Here is a 20,990-nt window from a genome sequence, read left to right on the forward strand (position 1 = left end):
CACACAGGAATGAGAAAACCCTGGTGGAAAAGTGACACAACCATTAACATCAGTTTCAGAGGACTGTTCATGAAGCAAGAGTTTTGCAGTATCTTTTGAAGCAAAACCTTATCTGATTGCCAACATATTTGCATTTCATGGGACCAGTTTTTAATTCCCACAGCAATGTCTTTCACAGTCCTCTCCCACAAGCAAGTAAGGATGGGTGGGCGCCATCTCAGAGGGCTGGCCAGCTAAGTCAGCATGAAAGCTGGAAAGCAGATGGAAAAGAGGTATTCAAAGACATGTGTGACTTGTCTGAGATATCACCACAGGTACATTTCAATTTTCTGATGTGCAAGACAGTGCTCTAGTGACTTGACTGTCTGACTACATAGGAGCTGTAGGTGTACAGAATAATTATTACTTTAGATCAATCAAAATGATGCAAACGCTTCATTTCCTTTGGAGAGGAAAAGGGAATACCTGTATGGCATGATCCTTGTTTAATAAATAACCAGAAAAGGGAAACAAAATAAATCAACTCTCTCTCCATATGGTAAAAAGTACTGTCATCCTCTCACATTGTAATCCATGATGCTATTTGCATTGACCTCTTCACATCAGCTTTAAAGAAAACAACTTTAGTAGGTCCCTTGATGGTAGTGGATACTCTGCAAATCAGATTAATAAAAGCTTTGGGATAGCCCAGTTTCTCTTGGTAAATATCACCTGAAATATTCAATTTTTCCTCTCTATTCTCAATAAATCAGTGGTCTGCATAGCAAGGCAATACATTCCACTTAAATGGTTATAAGTGTGAGCCATTTTTCTTTACAGTTATTATTTTATGCATCTTCCAAAGTTTGGACAAGATTTTATTAACATGCTCATTTTGAACCTTTTTACTTCTTGAATGTGCATGGAAAGCTCGGTTTTGGGCAACTGCTGTGTAAGTCCTTGACATAAATTATAAATTGTGCTTTAGGGAGATGACCTGCTGGGCAGGACAATGGCAGCAACTTTATTTTTCCTTTCCAGGATTGAGCATCCTAGCCAATGACGCAGAAATACCCAAATGGCTGATGAAACTCATCTTGTGGGGAGGAGATGTCTTAACTTGTATCTCTCATATGAGCTTTTTTGGAACACTGGGGTTTCCCTGCTGATTTGAGAGGTCACCGTAAATCACCAGCTTCTGTTTCTTCATGACTGGACAAGCCTGCAAGATTCACAGTAGCAGCAGCTGCACAGAAAGGTAACAGGAGTATCTATAAGATGAGTGCTTGATAGTTTTGGTTCTCCCAGCCTAGTCCCTGATTTCATAGACATTCAGGTTTCCTTACGCAGTCTAGCTGAAAACAACACACTTTCTTGAATGAGAGGGCACTATTTGGGCAAAAAAGGATTTCCAACATTAGACAATCAGTCAATCAGGGACAATGGTTCTCCTCCCAGCTTTGGTGGATGTTTGCTGTACATAATGAACTCCTTTTCTTGCCTTGACACTGTAGTGTCAGTTACATTGGAAAGAGATGCAACAACAAAACATCATTTATTGGTAAAAATTCCCCCTTACCCAAAAATGCTACACTGGTTGACTGAATATGCAATTAGCATAAGTACCTGCTATTTACTATGTTGGTAAAGTAATATTAATATGTCTAAGCAGAAGCAGAATCAGACTTCCAACAATTTTTGCTACCCCTCCACTTTTAAACGCCTCTGTATTGTAATTCTTTTGACACAGTTTCAATGGCAAGACATTCAGCAATCCAGTGAGTATTTAAAATATTTACACATTACTTTTTGTATTAATATGAAATAGAATTGAAAGTTTCCCTTTACTCTAAACTACACCCTACACTGAAGGAGGCAGCTGCAAAATCCTAACAAAAAACAGCCTTTGAAAGTGGTCGCAATGAGGTTTTATGCATTTGGATTTATCAACTCTTGTCTACCATTTCAAAAAGCAGGCAATCACTGTCTCAGCAATGCGACTTAAACTGCAGTAAATGACAGGATCAGCTTAGAAATGATCAAACAATGCAGAAAGAGTTGCTAAAAATGATTTTTGCTTCAAATCCTACCAGGAAAGAATGTTTAGATTAATGGTTACTTGAGAGTCTACCATTGTGGGTTCTTTTATTTTTTCTGGCATTCACAATTGTTGGCACTTAGAATTACCTCAATCCAATCAGGTATGAAAGAAATTAACATGCTAAAAATTACAAAGTAAGTGATAGCTTTGTTTTGCTTTGAGGAAGGTGACCAAATGCTGTTGCTTTGAATAGGTCTGCATGAACAGTCTGTAAAAAAATGCCAAGGCAAGTCAGAAGAGAGAAAAAACATTGAAGAAGTTCCACAGTCAAAATTATATTTCCTCAGGTACAGCCCATGACAACCAATAAAACATCCATGTACAGACAGTAGCTATATCATTTCCCTACATCAAGTGCCAGGAATGTGATTCTCCTCACATCAGACTAATAAAGGTCCTTGACCTATGAATTTCTAGGCATTTCCTTTAAGAATTCATATTGTACCAGACTCGAGTCTGAGAACGAGAGGAAGGGGGGTGATACAGCTCCAGGTTTATTTGTCGTTACTGAATGGCTTACTGGTTTTAACAGAGGGGAAAAGCTTTGTTTAAATTTCCACTGAAAGTAATTAATGGTTATTGACTGGCAAATGAAGAACAGGTGACACTCTGAATTAGAAGATAAATGATCTCATGTTCTAGCGTGATAATGGGTTAGTAATTGCTACAAAGCCTCAGACTAGTGTGTCCCATCATAATGCTAGATCATGTCCAGAACACAAAGGCCTCTGTGTGAGAGGTATTCAGCCGTTCACCTCCCGATCCAGCTGCAGAGTGATTTGCTCCATTTATTCTCTGATGGACTGCACAACCGAGGCAAAAGTTCACCATTCTCACCTTCCTGTTCACATGCTGAACCACCTGACCCATGACATGGCTGAACTGGGATAAAAACATTGCCCAGCTTTGGCTCTTGGATATCTTTTAACCATCACAAGGTCATATATTTTAGGAATTTTTCTGGTGCAGGAACTGAGAATTGTGAATTTTCCTGTATTTCTTTGTGAAGGCTTTTTTGGATGGGCTGACAGCAAGTAAAGAAATTACTTGTTTTCCGTTCTGACACCCTCTCCCTAATTTTTTGCTCAGTCCAGATAACAAAATATGATGTAGATGTAGATAAAATGTAGATGTTTAAAAGGAGGAGAAAATTACCATGGAAACAATTCAGGCTTCAACTCTCTTAGAGTAAGAGTCTTCCCTTAATGGCAAAAGTGACAAAACATATTTTTCATCTTTGAATTCTTTTTTGCTCTGGTCTAGTGAGTCACAAAGTCTAAAGGCATTTCTATGTCATTTACTTTCAAAGACAGAAACCTAGAAGGAGATACGTAACTAGTCTAGCAAGCAGACATACTTTTATGATTATGTGGACTAGGATATCTGTTCTGCATGCCTGAACTCCAGCCTCTGCCAAAATCTTTCCTCTTTCATCTTTCCCCTCTACCCTTTTCTCTATATAAACCCCTTCCAGTAGTAAGCACCATTTTCAAGCAACATATCCAAAACATGAACCAATCTTCTCCCTGCTCAAATTTCTTTCCTTATGCAGTGTGTTTTGCACCTGGGCTAGTAGGTGGGAAAACCCATGTTTGACTAATACAACCCCCACACAGATACATTTTGTGCATGCCACTGCCACTATGGTTGTGATGTGTCTGCTTGTCTCAAGAATCTAGAGTATGTTGTAGATGTGTTTCACCATTAACTTCCAGTCTAGCACCCCAGTAAGAAAACATTTATTAACTGGGCTGTCACCCATGGATAACAAAGATCCGGTAGTTGAGGTTATGTTTAACTCCATATATTGAGACTTTTGTTTCACTGTCTGCTCTCGTACTATGTATAATTAAAATGGGCTCATAATGAGGTACCTCCCTATTCAAGAGCAAAAACAAATTCAACTTTTGTTATTTTAAATCAGTGGATAATTTCTGCTCTAGAAATAAAAGACTTTTTTTTTTCAAAGAATAAGTATAAAGCCTTTTCATATGTCTCATCCAATTCAAGACCCAAAAGAGATATGACTGAACAGATCCCACAATAGGATAAATAGAAAATGTTCCTGTTGGTACTAGTTACTATTGCCTTGCACTGCTACACAGCAGCTTTTTCCAAGACCTATACTGTAAAAAAACCCACTTTCACATGTATTTCTAGGTGTTATGTCTAGTCAGAGAAATTCTGACTCTGCATTTGCCACACATGGAGAAAAAAAAATCAAACCAAATCAGTAATGTTTACTTTAGGAGATGGAAGAGATAGTTGCAGCCTGATGCATGGTGCATTGTCTGTGAGTTTCAGAGGCAAAGAAGCAGAGGCTGGTGAATGTCTAGCTCTACTTACTTATCACTGCAGAAGGAATGGGTTACCTCAAGGCTGTCAACAATCAGGGAGCAATTTCTGACTAAGTCATAAAACATCACCACCTGGAGAGACCCAACAGTACATTATCACCATTTATAGAAATTCTGTCTTTATGGTATTCCATACTCTATTGTCTAGAAGTGGGCAGAAACATTCAGTGGGTTGGATATGGTAGTCTAGTGATCCCAAACATAGCTATCCTGCTGTGGTCACCACTGAGAAGGAGAATTGAGCATTTTGGGCCAAAGCATGATGAGCCTTTGCAGGGATGTGGGAGCAAAGGAGAGCCTTCTCCCCATATGGTTAGCACAAAGGCCTGGCATGACTGCTGTTCCTGCGTGGCTCATGAGGAACTGCTCCATTTGTGGCACAAAAGAGAGGGCTATTGTACCACCTCCCTCTCTGCATTGTCCCAACTCAACTGCCCTGGCATTGAGAGAGGCTGCTGGCATCTCCCGTGCTGAGCGACGTGTGGAGCTGTCCTGCCCACGCACTTCCTGCCTGTCTGGGATGCGGAGCAGTTCCAGATGCCATCGCCTGGCTCCTCCTGTCACAACCCAGCTGACTGGCTGTGGTTTCTCAAGCTGCTATGGAACTGACCACAATTGATGGTCATGCCTCAGAAAAGTGAGATGGGGCATTGACTCAGAGCTCTGAACCCAAACCGGCTCCCAGTTTATCTGTTTACTCACTTTTGGAGGGGCAGAGAAGGAAGAAAAGGTGCTGCACCGGGGCTGAGTCACCTACATCTGATTGACTTCTGCGACTGTTAAAAGAGTAGGTGTGTCCTGGGTGTACCCCATAGGCATCAAAGTGTGTTATATAAGGAGATTATGTAAAGACACAGTGAGACTTAGATATAATACACAGCAGAGGGGGAAAAAAATATCCTTACACATGTTTTGCACACAACAGGGGCACAGTACACATGGCTGAAAAACAGCAGTGAAGCTGAAGCGCAGCACAAAAGTGTTGTGATCAGAGTAAATTGTAAGCTGTCCCTGCCTGACAGCCAACATACAAAAGTGTTGGGCATGATCCCATGCTCCCTGCCACAATGGGAATTCAGTCTAGAGTAATGACTATTGCTTTAGTACTTGTTTCTGACAATGTTATAGGTCAAGGCAAGCACGGCAGGGAGACTGTTGCCAAAGAAAACCACAGGGATGTGCTGCCAGGCATGCCAATACTCCCAAGAAGCTAGTGACAGCAGGAATAATCAATGTATTACTAGGCCTTTTCCCCCCTAAATTACAGCCCTTCTTGCTCAGCTACTTAAAAAACAAGGGTGCACACCCAATAAGTAAGAAGCTTACTGGGCTGTCACAATTTGTATTTGAAAGGCAAACACAAGTTCAAGATTAAAGCCATTGTCTATCATTGCAATTGGTGACTCTTCACATGCTCAACCCTTTCTCAAAACCTCCAGCAACAGAGGTACTTCCAAAAAAGGGCAGGACACATGCCTCTTCCTTTCCTCTAAAGAGTCATCATCCTGCTTTCTCAGATTACCAAAAGTCACAGCGTTGGTGCAAGATCTGTTGCTCAAGGAACCTCAATTCATGGAAAAACCCTTCTGAACACCATTTGAGTATTTATCAGATCTCATCAGTCTAAATACATTTGATATGCTTCTTCCTTAACTGTGTAATGCTGAACATAAGGACTCCAAAGTCTGTGTACAAAGTTTTTCCTTCAGCTGTGTCTTTTCTGCTCATGCAGAGGAAACATTGAGTACTTATGACATGGCAGCTGCTTCCATTCAGAAGAGTGACATTTGCAAACCATAGACATCACTGACACAATAAATATAAAATGGGAACAGATTTGAGATGAAAACAATTTCCTCTGAGAGAAAAAACACATCATTTAATAAGAAACAATGGACAATTTACCTTAAGAATCCCAAGAAAGTAAACAAACAGCAAGTCTCTTAGGAGATAGTATGAGATAGGGACTAATTTTATAAATTTTCTCAGAAATTTTTGAAGTTTCACTTGAGAAATTTCCGCAGAAGCAATTTGAAGCATGTTTGCATATTTAGTCAAATTCTATGATTTGGCTCTAGAGGTGAACTTGTTCAGAGCGCAGCTGTGTTCAGGTCCATGATATTTTCTTTCAAGTTGAAAGAGTGTAGTTGATACATTGAAAGATAATAATCCAACAATTACAAAGTTACTAAGATAATAACATACCTGATAATCTTTGTGGACCATCTCAAAGGAAAACAATATCAATGTCTTCTGAAACAAAAGCCCTCACATCTGTAGGAAATACTAGGAAATACTGTCTAACTTCTCTCCCAAAAGTAGATAGGCCAATTGTTTTACAGATCTCAGGGAGGACTCGTGAAACTTTAGTAGGCAGTTCTATTAATAAAAACCACAAGAATTATAATCCAGATAAACCTTAAAGGTCAACCTTCCCTGTTAACGCAACATGATGTTTCTCACATGGACCTTGAGTAAACACAAAATTCTCATTTTGTTATCAAAAACTAGATTACTCCTTTTTTTTTTCCCTTGTGTCACTGAATGTCAAAATATTGTTCTTTCAATATGTGGAAGTATTTGTATACAGTTTTATAACTGATCTTTAGTTGCTAGCTGGAGGCAAAAAAGAAACAGTAAAGCTGCTTGTTGGGAAACCTCAACCAACAATGAAAATTAATATAGTCCTTTTTTCCTGCCAAAAAGTTTTGAACAGATTTTTAGGTCCACAATGGTTTGTTTATTCTTCAAGTGGTTAGATTGGAAGTGACATGTGTGACACAAAGTAAATTAATGAAAAAATACAGAAAGGATGCACATATGCTCTGTTTCTTTCACGTTAATTTTGGAGGATATTGTCGCAATTGCTAACAAAGACCTTCTTTAAATTCTGTTTAAGAGAAAAGGAAAAGAAATTCAAAGCTTAAGAGAGAAAAAAAAAAAGAAAAATTTGAATTACAGAAAGTATGTGAGAGTTTTAACCACTCAGATTTGAATTACATAGACAAGACTATAGAACAAATACATGTTTTCCCAGGCTCCACCTAGCAGACAATTCGGAAAGATATTTGACCCGCTTTCCCCTCCCTTTTTACACTTCCAGAATTAATTTTCCCTGCTATTTTTATATGAATGTAAGACAAAATACCTCTTCATAAAGAGGCAGACTCCCATTTGACAGGATTACTCACCGCTAAAGTAAAGGGTTGTACCCAGGTTGCGGTGAGGGCAGAGAAGTCTTAGGGCCCCATGCCAGGAAGGGCTGGTTGGGGCCATGATCTAACCACAAGAAAATAGATGGGGCTTTCAAGTCAAGTACTGGCATGTTCACTGGAGCAAAACTATCAGCCTCAGAATAGTGCTCACAATGTAGATATTGATCACAAAATGTTTACAGTGCAACATTTGACTATGAAAAGATCCTGGTTCCTGCTTCTAACACCTGTTTACCTCCTATTTCTTTCCGGGATTGCTTAAGCACCTACAGCTAAGCACAAGCTGACTTCTGCTCCTTCTGAGGGTGTCAGAGGGACAGCATGACCTATGGGCCAAGTACTACTGATCTCCACAGAAACAAAAATGCTGTTGTCCATACCACAACCCAGAAAATTATTTTCTCTCTCCAAATCTTCCTTTCCTTTCCTCCTATCTGTCAAAACTGCCTCTGCAGCTTGTTAGCTTCCCTACTCCAGGTTTGTAGGTCTGCCCAGTGCCTATCCAGTAACGGGCTCTGACTCAGGTTAAACCACTACTCATACTCTAAAAAAATTGCTAAGAGCAGCAGAGAAGTGCCAGAGCACAGGCAGATAGGCTCAGAGATAATAAAGCAGCACTTCATAATGTTTATACATGTTTGAGGGTATAATTGGGGAGGAAGAAGAATAATCTTTTAGGACAGTAAGAGTAACAAAGCAAGAGCACTGAGACAAAATTTATGAACAGTATTATTGAAAAAAATGCAGGGAGAAAGAGTGAGTTGATAACATAAAATTAACCTGAAATTTATTTCATAATTTATATTTCCCCTGCAAATTTCCAGAGTTCTTGCTTTATACTTTTGAACATTATGCATTTTCTCCTCAGGCTGCAATGAGTTTCCCAAGATGTTACATTCCTGAATATTAATCTAAAATAATTTAATTAAAATATTAATTTACTTCTCTTGAGAAAAATATTTATATTGATTGGGCTCTTAAAAATTAGAATCCTTGTCTGAATAATCAGTGTAAATAAAGAGCCTGCTATCTTAAACACATCACTGAACTTCACTTTTTGATTTTATTGTAGTTTTCAGTGCACTGTAGTTGGAAGTAAGAAAGATTTCCACCATTAAGTCATTGTAACTTATAAGACAATGATAAAATTGCACATCAGGCACTGTTTTACTAACTATAAAAAGCAAGAAGTCACCTGAAAAAAGGAAAAAAGGATGCTAAAGTAATATCATTCCTGGTACAATGGATTTTTTTTCCTTTTCCTTTACCAGAACATTAGAGGTGACAACATTTTGGAATTTGATGCTAAATTCTCCTGGCTGAGTACAGACTGAGACAAGAGCACGACTTTGATGTCTCAGGGATACAGTAATGCAATACAGAGGGATTTATTTTCTTTTTTATTTTTACCTCATGTCACAAGTTCAATTTTAGGCCAACAGTACCCAAAACGGCCACCATGTGATACAGCAGCTTATGCAAAGAGTCTGGCAGTTTTAACCCAAGCCCTGGGACAGAGGAATCTGCCTCACTTGCTGCCTCAGTGTTAACACTACAGTTGCTCTGACTGAGTTCCTCCATGCTCAGGGTCAGGTAGCAGCTCGTGGTCTCTGCCATCCCAAACTGGGGCATGGAAATCTCAGCTAAAAAAAAAAGGCAACCGCAAAATGATCCCAGAAACCAAAGGATATGCTTTAGAAGTCTGGCTGTGCTGTGCAGATGTGAAAAGGCAATGTGAAGATTACTTTTGAGCATGCTCAAAAATACATTTGGAGGGCATTTTGCATTGACCTTCCCTTGGCTTGCTCTGGCCATTCTGATTCCACCATCATTAGTAATTACTTTCCTGCTACAGCAGTCAGTCGTACCAAATCCTGCGTCAGGGAAAGAGAACGATCTGCACTGAAACCATAGATACGGCTGCTCTCCATGGGCTAGTGTCAGAATGGGATAGAAAATTTTACTCATTTTGTTCCCAGCAATAAATACAATCCTGGCATCCTGGATAAATCCTTCACATAACAGCATGTGTTCTTTTATGCACCCTGGGAGCGATTCTATTTAAAGCCATGGAATTGTGGGTGTGAGACTGTAAGCACATCCACTTACCCAAAACAAAATTAAAACCTGTCTTATATTAGAGTCAGGAGAGCTGTTATGAAAAATGCAAACCATATGAAGTTTTAAGTATACTTATGTTTTTTATCTGTCTCTGTGTAGCATATACAATTGACTTTCACTGCCTGAGATGAAGTGACGACAAGTGTTTTACCATATTATTACAGAATACCCCAGTAGCATTATCACACTTCAACTTTTGCTTGCAATAAATCTCTGCTACATGCATGTCAGAAGTCATTGCTCCTATCACATCCAGACGAATTAGAGCCCTCCCTCCCCAGTGGACATGAACGAGACTCCACACACTAGGTATCCTGCCATTAAGGCTGGAATGACTCCCGCAGGTCAGACACCGGGAACAGCGTTCCCACACGCATTACTTGGCAAGCGCCAGAGGTCTGTTCTCAGGCAAATAACAGTGGCACAGGCATGAGTCATTGCAGAATGCAATGGATTTATCACCACAATGACACCGTCATCCCTTATATGCTGGTTTCCATATGCAAGTCTCATTCAATTTTTTTATTCTTCTTCTCAGAGATTTATAACTCAGCTGCTGAAATATATTTCACATGAACACAACTCTCTGTTCTATATATATTTTGTAGTAGCTATACTACAAAATATACCATATTTTATACCATAAACCATATTCCAATTACAAGGATCCAGCTTTAGGTCCAGCCTACTTGTTGGTTTCAGTTTTGTCCAGCAAAATGATGAGCAGTGTTCCAATCTCAGCAGTGTTAATCACTCTCTTTGGGGCCTCCACTAAATCATTTAATCTTACAGCCCAAATTCTGCTATCTATGAAGCTGGAGTCATAATATTTATGCAACTAGAGTGCTTTAAGAAAGTTAAGGGTAGCAGACACATTTCATCATGAAGTGCATTATTTGTTATATAATTAGATTTGACTTGGCACTTTCATAGTAAAAGGTGAGAATTCAAACATTCTTCTTTAATATTGACTCGCTCTGGACTAATTAAAGACAAAGTAGCAAGGAAATGTAAGGATGAGATCACACAGAAATCACTGTTAGATTACATTCTCCAAAATTCAACATAATAGACATTTCTTGAGATAGTGCACGTTTTTTTGTCATAATGCAAGAAATAAGTGAGATAACTACTCAGGTGATCAAGATACTAATAACTAAGAAACACTGGTGTCTTTTGCTCTCTTGCCTATACTTCAGAAAATTTATTTTTTCCCTGTTTGCAAAATAATTGAAGAAAAGTTGTAAATTAGCTCTTTGAATATTCTCCCAGAGAAATATTCTGTCCTGCAAACCATGCCTAATTCCAGCTTCATGTGAAATCAATTTTATCAACTTCTACAGCCTACCAACATAAGAGAGGAAAGTGGGATGTGTAGTTCATGTCACTGTAAGTAGCTCTCTGATGCCACAGTCTTTTCTGAATTTGACCCAAGAGGTAGTTGAAAAACCAGGCATGAAACAAACTGTTGCATCACATGGTGAAATAACAAGTAAAGTTACTATTAAACCTCCTGCCTTTGAATTCTTCCCCTTTTCAGCACAAAGAAAATAGCAAAGCATGAGACTGTGTGGGATGGAAAGGAAATAAAACCATTTTGCTGCACATCTTGGAGAAGCATCTGAAGCCTGGGACTACTGTATTCAGACCTCCCTTGAATCCTGCCCTCTCTAGCTGCCACCTCTCAGTCCCCATGCTGACCCCCTGAATCAAGCCAGATGGGACTGGCAGAGACATGTCAAGGAAGTGCTGAAAAGGTGACTTGGGTCTCTGGCAGCTAGTCTGGAGCTCATTTCTATGTGAAATCTCTGGGGGCTCCTGCTTTGCAATTTCTCAGGAATGTTTAATTCTCCTCATCCTTTTGCTGAGTCTCTCTGGAGAGGTCATGGAGGCCTGTGACATCCCTGGAGGGCACTGCCTAACTAAATTAGCATGAGATAACTTTGGACTCTCTTCCAAACAAGAAAATACAAGGGAGAGAATTTCATTAAAAGCAGAAGACTAGGTGATCCAAGTTAATCCCAGCCCAGAGCTGCTGCAGAAATGTTCTCTGTTTATATTTTGACTTTACTCTCTGTTACAGAGTTCACTGACTATAATGGAAGCTGTGTTAAGTGCACAACTTGACCTCAGTTGACCAAATCTTAGTTTCATAATAAAGACAAAAAGTGGGTTAGGCAGCTCTAAAAGGTCTGATTAGTTACTGTTTTGCCTGTTTGTGTGTGACTACGTAGGGCACTGAGTGAATGGTAAAAGATAAGCACTGATGTACTTTAGATGAGCTTTTTAATCAAGAAATATGAATGTTTTAACATGCAACACTACTATAATGCATATGTGTGTAGGCTTAGCAAATACAACCAAGTCCCAAACGTGCATTTTGGGGTTTTCTTCATGACTTGTGTACACAGAGTTTTATTTGGGTTTCTTCAATGGATGATGGAAAAAAAGACAAGTTGGAGTAGAGGGAATGGCAACATCTGCACACTGTTCTGCAATAATGTTTCCCATGCAACTCAAGGGGAGGGTAAGACACAAAGGTAGATCAACACACCCAGCAATATCCTACCTCATCTCCCAGCAGTATAGCAATCCCAGCAACCACCACAGCAGATAGTTCCAAAACAAGGATTTGATTTTCTGTATACAAACAGGATGGGGAGCAAATCAGAAATTTTTTTACTTGGGCTGAGGTTGTTACAGCTCACACTAGGAGATAAAACAAAAATGTATCCCAAACACCTAATTGCCTGAGCTTCCTCTATGGAAAAAACTGCGCTGGTGAGACCCAGGAATTCACACTTCAAAATATTGTTAAATATACTGGTAGTAATAAAGTGAGACCACCTAATTCAGCACAATATGGATGAAAACAGCATTATTCTTGAAAACATGAGATTAGAGAGGGAAATCTTTATTAAATGCTGTTCATAAGCCAGTCCTGCATAACAGCATGCTTTGGCTATATTGGGACAAATCCTCCTCCTTCTGAGAAGACAAGAAGAAAAGGAAAAGGTACAAAAGTTCATGCAGTTCACATTAAGGACAACCCAATGCGCTCTCTCCCTTCAGGAAGGAAATATTAGCATGGCCCCTCAGCTATACTCTGAGGGCAGTGATCTGCTGGGAAACGTGATTTCAAGTCGGCAGATCTTGGGGCACCAGCAGGCTAAACCAGGGTTCTTACTCCTCTCATAATTGTCTCTTTTTCACAGAAGGACCACTGTTTTGCCATGGGTACCACTGAGTTTGCCCATGTGCAGTTAAAAAGAAAATTTTCCCACTGAGCTTTTCCAGAAGCTGAGTGCCTGTTTAGTAAATGCTTTTCCTAGTCTTCCTCAGAAAGATGAAATCATACTCCAAAGGAGAAAGTTATTCCAGCATGTAAGAGAGACTGGAGAAAATGCATCAAAATAACTTCCTTCCACAGTGAATATTCTTACCCACTCCTTAAAGCTTGCTTCATCACCAAAATCACACCCTGAAATCAGGCATGTGGGCCCGAATCCAGCCCCCCTGGAGTCAGCCAAATCTTCCCTATAGACTTCTGTGAGGATGGAATTTCATTCTGTATGTAGGAGCCTGTCACGGCCAAAGGCAAAAAAGAAAGGGTGTTTTCCACGCAGGCTCTGCTTTTCTACTTTTGTGCCCCTTGGGAAACTGGTGCAATTAGATCCCTATTATTATGTACTGGAAAGGCATATTTGGCACTGCATGTGTGTTTAGGTACTTAAAAAACAGAGGGAAATTTCAAATATAACTTGCTCTCTTTCAAACAGCAGACTTTATATATAAACAGTTCAAAGTTGCTACAGTCTGGTAAGTGAATAATTAGGGAAAAATAAGCATGTGAAATATATGATTAGCTGGCAGCGAAAGAGTGCTAAATAAGATTCTAACCCCTTTTAAATGCCAAAACAAAGGATAAAATTCATATTTGTGTCCAAAAAATAATCAACCTAACTTCAAATATTTGAATCAGAACCACAAGGAAGGAGACTTTACAGCTATAGGCTTTTGTCTTTATGGTAGGACTTCCTGGAAAGGTGCAAATAGGAAAATTAACCTAACGAGACTAAAGGTGTGATCTCAACAAATCTACTTATACATGCATTAAACATATCCTCTGTCACAATTAGAGTTCTCCTTTTCATCTACCTAAATTCAGAACTCTCTGGTGCTGTGGACAAGCCCACATGGGGGTTTAATGCAACTGAATTGATTTGCTGTACTATTTCATCCTGACCCATCACATACTGCACTATGAGGAACAACATGTATGGTGAGTGATAGACTCTTACAGTTCTTACTATAAACATTGAATTTTCTTACTTTTTTTTCTTTATTTATGGAGGGCTCAGCTTATGTTCTGTTTCCTTAAAAACATATTTTCTCCTTCTCAAGTTTTAACTGGATACATTAGTCTGCGTTGTCCTAAATTATCAGCAACAATATTTTGAAGGATTTACCAAATAATCTGTTTTATCTCCTGAGAAAGCAGCAAGTTAATGGTGAAGAAAATCCTTGCATTTTCAAATTCATCATGCACAGGAGGGCACATCCTCATTTGTCATATGCATATCCTGGTATGTCAATTAGTCTGTAATGTCTTTCAGATATTTCTGGGTAAAAGTATCACAGTAACCCAAATAATTTTCATCACATCTGAACTTTTACATGCCTCACCAGAACACACTTAGATAGGGAGGAAGGATTTTGTCTTTATGTCGCAGGGCAAGAAAGGAAGATGCCTTTTTTCCAACTCCCCCAGCAATTCAATGCCTGGAGGAGAAACAGGAAAGAAACCATGGTGACCTCTTTGAACTTAGGGAAGCAGCTGCCAGCTCAGCAGGGGTAGTGCTGCTGATGGACTCTTGTACCTACTGCTGGAAGAAGCCTGTAAGCCTTTCTCACTCTTCCTCCCCTCTCTCTTTCCTTCCCTGTTTTAGACATCTTCTATCTCTAAATTATACAAATGGAAGAGCAAGAGAGAACTTTCAGAAACCTCAGGAGTCAACTTGTTATTAGACCGGACAAAGAAGTCACAAAGTTAAAGTTTCCAATTATTTGTTTTCCATACAAAATCAAAACGATATAATTTCTGTACTGAGCAAGCAAAGCATAACTTTGTTTAAGGAATGATTTATGTATCATTTCTACTTTCTTGAACACTTTGTCTTGACATATTAATGTTACTGCTCTCTGAATTCAAACGTCCAAAAAATGTTTATGCTTCTAAAAATGATTTAAACTTGGCAGACGTGAAACAAACCTACGTCTCATAAGTAGGGAAAATTTCACACAAAAGGAAAGTGCTGACTTTTCTAATCCTAGATTTAAAGGTACCTTTGAAAGTTTCTAGCCAGTTATTGTAATGAAGTTCAGCAACAACTTATTTCCTCTACCTTTGAGAAAATGAACTTATTAAAATAACAGAAAGCAAAACAAACAAATGTGGTGAGGGGAATTTTTATTTTTTAAGATTAAAAGTGTGAGAATGTCAGGGAAACCAGAAAAGGGTTGACATCTTGATCCTGAATATTTTATTATACAGATTTAACCTTATGCATCAAAGGGGACTTATGCACATATATGAAGGGGAAATACAGCCATGTTCCAGTACCAACACCACACACCAACGCCACACAACACTGAAACATTACTGCTGGTCAGTTAATTTTTCCTTTTGTTGTGAAGCCAAAGTAAATGTATCATCTTAAGACTGGGTATGAAGAGCATTAAGTGAAAGCACTTACACTTGTGATGGGTTAAGTGCACACAGTGCATCTGCTATCTTGGATCAGCTACACAAAGCAACATACAACTTTGCCTTAAGTGCCTTCTCTTGTTCCATTTTCTTTTCCTCGTTTATTTTTGTTGTTTAGGTTTTTTTTTCCCCCCATGCCCCCAACCCAAAATACAGGACAGTCAGGCAGCTTCATCAAGCTCAGTCAGACCTTTAATGAAGTAATTTAGACTCTACAGGTAAAGGAAAGAGTTGATGTGGGGCTCAGAGAAAAAGGCATTGAAGATGAAGAGGAAGGGGGAGGAGAGGAGAACATTTTCTGGCATCTGACCCAGGTTTAAAACTGTGTTTCATTTTCTAAAACAAAACCAAAACACTCCTCCAACTTTGGGAAATCCTTAGAAAAACAACAAAAACATTGTTTCAGAAGGCAATTATGGTTGCTAAAATGACACATCATTTATGAATGGAAGTACTTCGAAGAGAGTAAACTAATTCTTAAGGACAATAGCAAACACACATTGGGCCTAAATTTGCTGTTTCCTTGGCACTGTTACATTGATAATTAAATGATTCAAGATTTGCACTACTGTAATAAAAAGCAGAGCCAAGACCATTATTTCCGTCTCTGACAAAGAAATACTTATATCCTAACTGTGCAAAAGTTTTAATAAAACCACAGAATGAACGATTTAATCAGTAAATGAAACACAGACTGATCAGAGAATTCCTAATAGTAGTAGGGGTAATAGTAGTAGTAGGAATAGTAATAACAGTAACAGTAGTGATAAGATTGTGGCCATACATTACAAACACACTAGGTTCAAAGTGATGCCTCTGTCTATCAGGTGTACAAGTCAAGAATTTTATTGTTTTATCCTGTTAAATGTTACCTACAAAAACTCAACAACTGAATAGAGGTTTTGAAAAACTCCTGTAGTTAATCAGTTAATTAGCATAGGCTAATGTGTCCAGTTTAACAGCATCCCAATAATACTGACACAGAAATCAAAATAGTGGTGACTAAAACTCAACCAGTTCACAAGTCACACTTAAGACTGTATAGTGTAATGAAAAGTTCAATTTTTTATTTTCTGATCAAAGTAATGAGCTTTTTTATCATCAAGATCATATTTAAGGCTTTCAAATTACGTCATTTATAAGGACTCCAGTTTTGAAAGGAAGAGGACAAATACTTCAAATTGCATTTCCCCCCAATCCCCTCTACTGTACAGCCAACCAAGTTCATAACAGAAAACTTTTCCCCTCCTCTTATATATTTAGTATAAAACAGACAGACACAACTTTTTTGTTTTGCTTACTAAGGCTTATGAACTTCACATGCATTTGGTTGTGTGCCCAATAACTCCTGATTTCCTACTGCCTTATTTCCATCAAAATTTGGCAAAGGAACAGGAGGACAAAAAAATATTAAATTACTGCAAGTCTGGCCAAGATAGGAGTTGACAAAGGGAGAGATACCCCATTGGATGGCTAAGGAAATGGCCAAGCCTGAACATAACCAGGGAATGCACACATGAAGGAGCTATTACAAAGGACCAGGATGTATGGAAAACTTCAGGCAGAGGCTGCAGTTCATATGAGACACTCAACCATGTGTTATAAAACAAATGGCTTGTTTAGAGAACAACATCTTCAAAAAATGAAGTTCAGACTTGCCAGCTTTGGAGAAAGATTGTGCAGAACCCCAGTGTCTGGGTTTTTTTAGTTTGTTTCCTTTTAAATGCTGCTGGCTTTGCATAACAACTAATACATAATAATTATGATTGGAAAGGCTGAACATACCTTGCACAGCACACCTGACCAGCAGTATGAAATTTTGTGTGAATTTCCCCACCAGCTGCTCCTATCCTATCAAGGGGAGTGTGTGGGATGCTGGCATGGAAACCCTTTGCTCTTTCCAGTCAGATGGAAACTTCAGCTTCAGTGTCCCCAAGAGCAGACAAAGAGGGCTGGGAGAGGCTGAGGGCAGACCATGACTGGTCTGGAGGGCCACAACAATTGAACATTGCTTCCTGCAAGGGTTAAGCCAGGAAGCATCTCCTGTCTTATCACTGGAGTGCATGCCCAGCTCTGCTGATAGCATCTGCTTGCTCATTCCTAATTCTAGGCAGTTTTATGCATCAATGGTGTAAATATGACACCAAAGAGGGTGTCCACTACCCTCCTGTTTTATGTGGATTGACATATAGAGGTTATTTTGATCAAGTAGAGGAGAAAATGCAAACAAGAAGATGTTGGCAGTTCAAACTGGCTTTCATTTCCTGGTGTTCTGCAACAAACTTAGTTGGGAGAGATGACTTATTTCCCTTGTCCTCCCCAACTCAGCCCAGAAAGCTCTCAGTGTTGACACCCCTAGAGGTTGTACCCGTGGATCTGTCTGTAGAGGCTGGACAGTGGGGAGTCTATAACAACCTGCAACCACAAGGGAAGAACAAATATCTGCCAAGGAGCTGTATAAGCTGTCATCAAGGCACCTGGATCAGCTGTGATCTCACCAGCAGGCATGGCTGCTCAAAAGGAACACAAATTCTTTGTACATGTGCCAAGACATTTCATCTCTTAATTGAAGTAAAAAAGTCCATATATCTGAGTCTCAAAAGGAAACCATTTTTTCCTTGTGCAATCCCAGCATACTCCTTTCTAAGCACACCTTCAGGCATGACTCAGACCTGGGAATGCCACTGAGGAAGAGGAAGGATGTACTGCAGCAAAAACACTTGCTAATCCAGCTAGATTACTGTTGCCTATTGGGCAGGCAGTTAGAGGTACACTGGAGAGTGTATCCTGTCTTTGTGGTAAGAGAAAGCTGGCAGGTGTTTTATTTTATTATATTGTGGCATCTACCAAAATCCCTTAGAAAAATTTTACAACTAGATACTATATAGCATTTTTCCATACATCAACAATGTGAAGAGAAAATGTTCATAGCTATTTGGAAGACTAAGCTATATTAGTGTTCTATAAAAAGCATTAAGCCGTCATCTTCCCATAATAATTTCACAAGTAGGATTTTTTCCATAACTATTTTTCTTTAGATGTTGTCTGTGTGTGTTCAGTTTGCAGCTCCACACCATCAGAGGCATACAGAGGTTCTTGTCTCTTGGTAAATAATATGTAAATTTGTTCCTATGATTACAGCACTTGCTAAAATGAGCACAGTAATTAGGAGCCAATGCTTACTTTATGAATTTTCCATAGTAGGTTTGATGCTCCAAGATAAATCTCCAGTTCATCAAAATAGCTGTGCTTGTGCTTAATTTCAAACATACCTTTACTCCACCACAATTAAGCAAAAGACTTGAATACATGCTTGTTGCTTGAAGGGGATTAAATCTGTGGACTTTAATTAGATTTATGCCCAAACTAAGTTCTTCCCTGAACTGAGGCCTGTGAAGTACAGCACTTTGAAAGAGGAAGTACTGAATGAAAACTAAGAGAGATTATGCAGATTATCATTTGAATATAAAATAATACTTTATATTTTTCATATTCTGTATGCATTAGCTATGTAAACCATATGTCATCATCCATAAGGAAGACAGTAAATCCAACTCCGTTGTAAAAAATCTCACACTTATATCAAGCATCATAAATAGTAAGTCAAAGTACAAACAAATCAAACACTTTTCCTTGTGAATTAGTTCTAGGGGAGGATACAGAAAGGCTGTTATAGATAAAATAATCATATGTTTCTTAGGCAATTACTTGTGGCATTTCAGGACAATGTCTTGATGGACATATGAATCTATTTTAAAAGGTTTGGTGGTAAATTTCCTAAGAACATATTGTATTAAGTACCTCCAAAATTTATTTTAAAAATACTTTCTAAATAATGATGAGTGAAGTAACTTCCATAAGAGAACTAGATACTAATCATAATTTGAAATCAGACAGACAGGAAATTGCCGCACCCTACATTAGTGAATGCATCCAGGTCCCATGGTAGTCTTTACAGTGTGTTTAGATTGTCTATGGGAAATGAAATCATGTGCCAAAGGCCAAGTAAACCCAAAATTAAAATTCACAGTTATGTCTCCCTGTTGCATTCATAATCCTGCTTATTGCCTCTTACATCATTACAAAGTGTTCTCCAGAATAGAACAACCCACTGCTGTGCTATGTACACCACTACATGCTATAGGCTGTCCAAGTTCTGCTCCAGAGGCCAAATATCACCCACTCAGTCTTAAAAATCATGCTCAGGGTCATAATTCATGTCTATGTGGTGGTCAGATTCTGGGATACTGTGTGCCCCAGAATCATCTGCTGCTAATTCCCAGGTTTGTTTTACAACAAGCCCTCTAATCACTTTTGAATATTATATTCTATATGATGACAACAGCACCTAAACTCTACACAGTATTACAGAAATAAAAAGTGTCTCTTAATTCTGTAAAAGTTATCACTGCAATCACTTGTCATGACATTTCTGGAAAATGTCTTCATGGACACATGCAAATATTTTATATACTTTGCTGCTAACTTTTCTTTTACACATATTTGTAATACCTACCATCTCTCCAAAGTTCATATTCAGTGGTCTCAATTCCCTTCACTGTTGTTTGCAAGAATGGGAATTAGAAACTTTGATGACCTGGTGAAATCACTCACTCAAGAAATTAAACCAAACAATAAAACTAAGTAGCCTAAATATTGTTTAGGAGAAATGTGGCACCTGCAATCCATTACTGAAAGAACTCAGTACTATAAAATATAGTGATCAAGTTTTCAGATAGCACAAAAGATGTTAGTAGAGAATGAAAATAGAGTAAGTTTATTTTCTTCTGGTTCTAACTTCATTTAGATTTTGTAGTTGGCAGCATGTCAGGACCAACAGGCTTCCGGCAGGAGATCATTATTTTAAAACATTAACTCCCATGTTAATGTTTGATTTTGCTAATGTTTAAATTGGGATATATTTCTGAGCAGGAGAATAGAGGGGTAAAAAGATCACACACAATGCTTTTTCTCCAGTAAAAGTAGCCAGAGGTGGGTTGCAGGAAAAAAAAATAAGCGAACATCATGTAACAGATATCACAAAATTCACACAGGTAACTGCTAAAACCTAGGTGCAGGCAAGACAAGAAAATACAAAGAAAGAGCTTTGTGATAAGAGAAACAATTTATTTGGCATAGGAGCCTCTGCCAGATTCCTGCTACCCCACTATTTGAGTGAGGGCTCCTGCAGAGCATCAGCCTCCAAGCTGTGTGTCATCGGAGAAGCAGCACTCTGGAAGGGACCTAAACCTCAGCACCAGACCATGGGAAATCATCAGAGATCCCACCATACTTTTAATGAGTACAGAGGTAGCAGATCCTGGTCAAGTACCACCTGGGTACTTGAATGCAAGTAAATAACTGGCAAGCTAGCATGGAGAGTGTGAGAGTGGAAAGTCAGAGATGAGTCACAAATAAAAACAGATCGTAGAAACAGATATTCTTGCCCT

General features: G+C 38.8%; 1 protein-coding gene across 1 annotated transcript in view; it reads right to left on the reverse strand.

Annotated features, from left to right (window-relative positions):
* The window catches only part of GMDS (GDP-mannose 4,6-dehydratase), a 409,153-nt gene that overhangs the window by 83,905 nt on the left and 304,258 nt on the right, over positions 1–20,990 (reverse strand). The gene's annotated exons all lie outside the window — the stretch shown is intronic.

Source organism: Molothrus aeneus, chromosome 1, assembly GCF_037042795.1.
Source record: "Molothrus aeneus isolate 106 chromosome 1, BPBGC_Maene_1.0, whole genome shotgun sequence".
Classification (NCBI taxonomy): Eukaryota; Metazoa; Chordata; class Aves; order Passeriformes; family Icteridae; genus Molothrus; species Molothrus aeneus.